Source organism: Mastomys coucha, unplaced genomic scaffold (assembly GCF_008632895.1).
Source record: "Mastomys coucha isolate ucsf_1 unplaced genomic scaffold, UCSF_Mcou_1 pScaffold6, whole genome shotgun sequence".
Taxonomy (NCBI): domain Eukaryota; kingdom Metazoa; phylum Chordata; class Mammalia; order Rodentia; family Muridae; genus Mastomys; species Mastomys coucha.
The window spans coordinates 97,623,430-97,629,771 of NW_022196912.1; the positions used below are offsets into that span (position 1 = coordinate 97,623,430).

General features: G+C 47.6%; 1 protein-coding gene across 7 annotated transcripts in view; it reads left to right on the forward strand.

Moving 5' to 3' along the window:
- The first annotated feature begins 2,100 nt into the window (after positions 1-2,100).
- Rgs6 (regulator of G protein signaling 6) overlaps positions 2,101-6,342 on the forward strand; it is a 559,464-nt gene continuing 555,222 nt past the window's right edge. Inside the window, exon 1 of one of the 7 annotated variants that reach the window (XM_031356050.1) lies at positions 2,101-2,301. The gene's annotated coding sequence lies outside the window, so the exon portion shown is untranslated. Of the gene's footprint in view, positions 2,302-2,461; positions 2,917-3,114; positions 3,347-3,390; positions 3,660-3,801; positions 3,905-6,342 lie in introns of those variants that run through there. The other 6 variants (XM_031356047.1, XM_031356049.1, XM_031356048.1 and 3 more) reach the window with 6 other exon arrangements.

The window sequence follows — 6,342 nt, forward strand, 5'->3', positions numbered from 1 at the left end:
AGCTGTAGCCCCTCATCTGGTAATGAAGTAATGAAAAGATTCAGGATTTTACACATTACTATTTTTATTTTATACTTTAGAGTTTCTGGAAAGATTGTTGTGTGTAGCAAGGCCTTCAGGAATAAAGGGTTGGCTAATGGAAACAGGCTGAGTGGGATTGTATATATTCACAGAGTGATCTGTAGAGTGGAATTGTATATATTCACAGAGTAGTGTGCAGTGAGACCATCTTTTCATCTCCATTAATAATGTGCTAGTTCTTCAAGACAACCTGTGAGGGACATTTCAAAAGTGATGAGTCTTTAGGGGCTGGAGAGATGACTCAGTGGTTGAGAGCACTGACTGTTTTTCCAGAGGTCCTGGGTTTGGTTCCAAGAACCCCCACATTCTGACTCACAATCAGCTGTAACTCTGGTCCCAGGGGATCTGTCACCCTCTTCTGGCCTCCAGTGGGTATTGCACACACATGGTGCACATCCATGCGGGCAAAACCTCCATACACATAAAATTAAATGAAGAAAATGTGTTCATTTTGGTGAAGAGAACAATTATACCTCAGTGTATCTTTTAAAGCCGTCTCTTCTGAAATCATATTGAATTACAAAACACATTACACAAGCAGTTGGACCGACCAGCTCAGTTGCTCACTTTATTTGGGTGTTCCTAGTTTCCAACCATCTGTGAATAAGTAACAAATGACTGTGTATTGGGCACTTTCTCTTCCCAGTGGCAAAATAGTGGAGATAAACAGTTTACAAGGAGGGAAGACTTCTTTGGGCATCAAGTTTCAGAGATTTTTTAGCTCATGGTTTCTTGGTCCAGCTATCGTAGAGGATGCTGATAGGAGGAGCTCTGTGTACCCCAGGCTCTGGGAAGTAGACTGTGGGAGGAGCCGGTCTCCTCATATGCCTGCCCTTCGGTGTCACCCCTCCATGGACCCAGCTTCCTTCTACTGGGCTCACCTCTGACTTAAAAGTGTTTACCATCTACCAATAGGGCACACACAGGGTTCCTGGGCACATCTTATCTCCAGGTTCCACTCACTGACCCCTTCATACTTCAGAGTATAGTTCCTAAAGCCAGGTCATTCTCAGTGTGGCTAGCACACTAGCTTTATGTGAGGAAACAACACAGACCTGTCTATGTTCTTGAATCAGTATATTATCGAAATCCACCACTATCAGTGTCATTTACAGGTGTTGGATCCTACCCAAGATCACCTTCTGAGTTAGCAGCTTTGTCCTCTGGCCCCTGCTCAATCAGAAGCCATCTTTAACAATCAGCCATTTTAGAAGAATGTCTCTCGATTTATATTTAACTGATGTTCTTCATTATTTACATATTTATGCATAGCAGTGTTGACAAATATGCATGCTGCCAAGGAGACTTTACTTTTCACCTCCAGAGCCATCAAGACGAAGAGTCCAGATCATTCATCCTTAATGACTTGGAGTAATTTCATTTTTTTCTGTGATTAATACACTAAAGTATAAATTACTGATTTATTATTGGTGTTGGTAACATCGACATACATACACATCTACTGGTAACTATTTAGTACCAACCATCTTGCCCTACCTCCAACAACAGCTTCCTAAAACAATTCGAGACAGGCTTTTATGTAGTCCAGTGTGACCTCGGACTCCCTAAGTAGCCAAAGCTGGCCTTGAATTCAGATCTTTCTGCCTCCAGCCCCTGAGTTCTCATATTACAGGTGGATGCTACCTCTGTTGGGGAAAGCTCTATGCTAGGTGAACTACTTCCACAACCCAGTCATAAGACATCAAACATCACGTTTCAGGGCTCTCATGTTAAAATGTCCATTCAGGTTACCCTTGTTCATTTGAATGTCAACTCTTCTCTTCTTGCCCAAGGATATTGTGCATAGTTTTTCCCCTCAGATTCCCTTTTGTATTGTTGTTTCAAGATAGTATCAACCACAAAGCGCTCCCAACGCTGTGTGTGGTGTAAACGTTGAATAAATAAAACCACGAGGTTAGCAACAATATCTCTGACGAACGCACTGGCTTATTTTAATTTAGAGGGCGCCAGCCCCACGTCAGTGAGGGATTCAAAAGCTACCGGGACAGCACCCCAGGCCAGAACCGTGAGCACCTTGGCGCCACTAAAGTTTCCGTACCCCGGTCATCCTGGCAGCGAGGAGAGGAGCCTTGGCTTGCTTAAGACAGTCCCTGGGTTTTCTAGGTAGCTGCTCGGTTGCCAGGAATCTACAGATTATTATTATTTTTTCCCCGCTTGCTGCACAGAGCCTGATCCGTACCTGGGGCGGCGCTGGGACAGGTGAGCCTGGCGGCGGAGACCTAGGGACTTGCTGAGGTGCCAGGGTCCCGGTCACAGCGCGCGGCTCAGGCCAGGTGCGGGCGCCCAGGTGCGCGGCGCGGGGCTGCAGCTGCTCTGGGTCCCCGACAGCGGGCGCCGCTGCGGCAGCGGCCGAGCCGAGCGCCTGGGCTGCGCGACTCCGGGCAGCTCCTTGGCGATCGGCCCCCGCTGGGTGGCCAAGAGCTCCGCCCGGGGGCGCCCCGGGGTCCCTGTTGCTGCTGGCGCCGAGGGGGCGGATCCGGTCGGGACAGGCGAGGGGCGAGGGAAACACCCCGGGAGCCCCGCGCCCTGGCACCATGCGACCCGCCGCGCCTCCTCCCCGGTCCGGGGCTGCACAGTCTGCTCGCTGAGCCCCCCGCGGTCGCCGCCTCGGAGAGTGGCACCAAGAAGGTGGAAGAGGAGGAGGAGGCGACCCTCGGGAGAACAGTGCCCGGACGGATTCGGTCGCCCCTCCACCCCCCACCAGAAAGCTGGCGACTCCCGGGTTCCCCAGCCTTATCATGCGCTGGGCGCCAGCCGGGCTTTAGGAGAAACTGAGACGCCGGAGCGAGTCGAGACAATTCTTTGCTTGCTAAGGTAATTGTAGTTGGACAAAACGGGACAAGAAAAGAACCCGGGGAGAAAAGGAATGGAAGCCTCACCCGCGCCCGGATCTGTGTGGCTTGCATTCCTCGGGGGTGGGCGCTTGTCCATTTCGGATGCGTGACAGGTGCGGGTGTGTGTCTGCAGTTTGGGACTGTGCACGGCGAGCTTACGTAAGTGACTCGGCGAGCTGGCGTGCGGACTTGTGTGGGATGGGTGCAGGTCTGCGTGGACATCGCCTTCCCGGCTTTGGGGTGGGACGCGCTCCGCGCCTGGGCCTGGAGGGCGTGCGGCGCCCCGGAGGCTCTCTCTTCTTCCCAGCCATCCGGTTCTGAGAGTGCAGGTGGGGGAGTCTACCTCCAGCAACTTTTCCCGTGAATAAGCTCCTGGTTTGTGGGTTGAAAGGGCGAGGCTCGGTGGTGAGGTGAGGAAAGCAGGGGCGGGTGGCGAGGTCTGAGGCTTGGGAATTGCCCTCACAGAGGGTAGGCATAGCCTTGTCTGAGCAGATCAGGCTGCTTAAAAAGTGCGATGAGGGAAGTGACCCAGAAAATTTAAATTTGTTCCGAGGAAAGCTGCGGGTTTTCATTCTTTTTTAATTTGACAAAGTGGGAGCGTTTTCTCTCTCGTGGAGACAAGTGGCATTTCTAAGTCAGCAAATAAATTGAAGATGTTTTGAATCTCGTTGGTTTGGAATTATTCCCGCAGCATTGGTGCCTGCTTAGAAACTGGACCTGTAGGTAAGTTCTGATCAATGCCCTTTAGCAGCCTCAAAGGAGAACTTGAAAGGCAACCCGGAGGAGGTAAAGCCATCCTTTTCCATCCTTTTCTCTCCAGGGAGAATGGGAGAGTAAGACCCGGGTTGGTGCTTATCAGAATGTTAGAGGATGGGTTGCCAGTATGTGCGCGATGCGTCGAAGACCTTTGCTGACCGAGGTTAGCACACTATAAACAAGGCTCTCACATGTCAGTTTCACACCGACATGTAGGTAGGTGGGTGATTGTGCGGAGTTGGATCTGGTCTGCCTGAAAGTTTCTGTGACTCCTATATTCTTTATTCTTGCTCTGAACTTACTTTGCATTAGAAGGGACTTACTCCTTCAAAGTGGAGGAGGATGGAGGGAAACGGGACGGTTCCCACAGACTTGCCTCTGTAAGCCAAAGCCTGCATGCACCGGGACAGCAGAGATGATAAATTGTTTGAGTTTTCTGCTATGGCTGTTGATCTAAATCGCGTAGCTACCGAGGTGATCTTGGGCACTCTAAGCTCCAGTGTGGGGAAAGCTTCCTTCCACTAATTCCTTTCCCTAAAGCAGCTGCAGAGTTTAGAAATGTCAGCTGTTGGGAGGTATTCTGGTGAAGGGGATAGCTCTCGGTGTTTTTCATTCCATAGTCTTAACTTTGATTTTCACTCTACTGAAATTTCAGTTAACATCCACCGAGCCTATTCTGCTGAGAGACTTAGTAAAACGTTTTTCTTTGAAGCTATCAATTCGTCACATCAAAAGTGACAGGAAAAGGATGCCTGTGTGGCTGGGATGTCTCTTTAAATGAGACTTATTTGTTTATTTATGATTTATGGAATCAGATAGCCAACATAAATGTTTTTTAAATGAGCAAACATTACTTGGGGGGGGGGAGACTCATTGGGCAATGGAATTTGCCAGTAAATTTCAACATCTTACTGTCCCACAGGAATGGAAGTGTGTGTGTGTGTGTGTGTGTGTGTGTGTGTGTGAGAGAGAGAGAGAGAGAGAGAGAGAGAGAAGGTAAGATCATTCTGGTCCCTGTATTTCTGGTTTTCTCTCATATGATTTTATTCTCTGAGGTCCTGCATATTCCAGGGGTTAAACATGGAGATAAGAGAGAGAAGCTGTCCACCACATTTTTTTTTTTTCAAAAGGAATGCTCTCAGAGGGCTCAATACTGGGATTAATTTTTCCTTTAGCTCCCCAGCTTGTCTTAATTCTTAGTGCTTTGAACCTCAGAATGCATTTAACCTCCTTGTTTATTTTCAGGGCATCTGGGAGAATACATTTAATGAATTTCATCTTCATTGTAACATATGGTACCATATAAATAATTACTATAATACTGTCTGTCCTGCCATATAGAAAGGAATAGAAATACAAAATAAAACCTTCGTGCAGAATGATATGGATAGGAAATGGAAAAAAATTAAAAAACCCCAACAAACCAAACAGTTTTACTTTCCCCTGGTGATCCCCTGGCGATTAGAGAAGTAACATTCACCTATTGGAAACAATTTGGGGAAAAGAAAGACTCTCTGCAATGTTCCACAGACGCTGACACAGCTGTTGACATTTCTTTCAAACTACATTCCTCTAGATATTAAGCTTGGTAAGTCTTCACGGGGCTCCCTCCTTTACCCCTGGATTTTCAAATCTTATAAATAGAAGTTCTGTCTTGCCGAATGCTTGGGAAATAATTGCTGATATCTTAGATGATTTTAGTAGGATCAGGCTGCAGTGTTCATTCATGGTCCTTATTTTTCAAAAATAGTCGTTCTACCCGTTGGAAGCCAGTGCTCCAGCTTCCAGCTGGGAGGCACTGGGATGGGACGCCCCGCCTCTTCAGATGTAGGCAGTAAAGCAGCAGAAGGAGTGCTGGCCATTCAGGTGGGAGACTTCCGAGTTGTGGCTGCTATTTGTCTGTAACTTTCGATGAGCTTATGGCCTATGTGTTGCTATGACTTTTGATGAGCATGGTCTGTTTGAAGAGGTTCTGGCTTACTCCACCTGGAGTTAGCCTGTGAATTTACACTTTCAACAAATCTCCAACTCTGCAGCCCATATGAGACCTTAACCCTTTTGGAGCCAAAGTCTCCCACTCCTGTAAGCAACCTGGTTCCCCAGTACCTACCTGCTGGCAACTTTGTTTCCAGCGGGTGGTCAGGAAACGCTTGCCAATCAATACCAGTTTTCTCTATGGGAGGTAAACTTTCCAAACTAATCAAGATAGAAAAGAGACACCCAGAATTTGGGACTGTGGAGTTTGTAGTAAGAGTAATTATTAGTCATGTAACCCAGTTCTTCAAACAGCAGGGAACCGAAGACTGCTTACACATAGCCAATTAAATTGAACAGTAACCTTAATGACTTGCATTGAATAACTAGGAATAGGGGCCCAAGACATTGTAAACCATGAACCAGATGCCTCTCAGCTGCATTCTAGAGAATTGTAAGAGGCAATTCTTTGCTACCATATGGCAGTTGGCCCTTCATATCTGTGGGTTCCTCATTTGCCCATTCAACCAACTGTTGATCAAAGCTTCAGAAAAAGCTGGTATGTGTGCTGAACACATACAAACTCTGTCCCCATTTATTATTCCTGTGGTGGTTAGTTTTAACTGTCAGTGTTGCACAACCTAAATCTACCTGGAAAGAGAGTCCCGATGAGGGA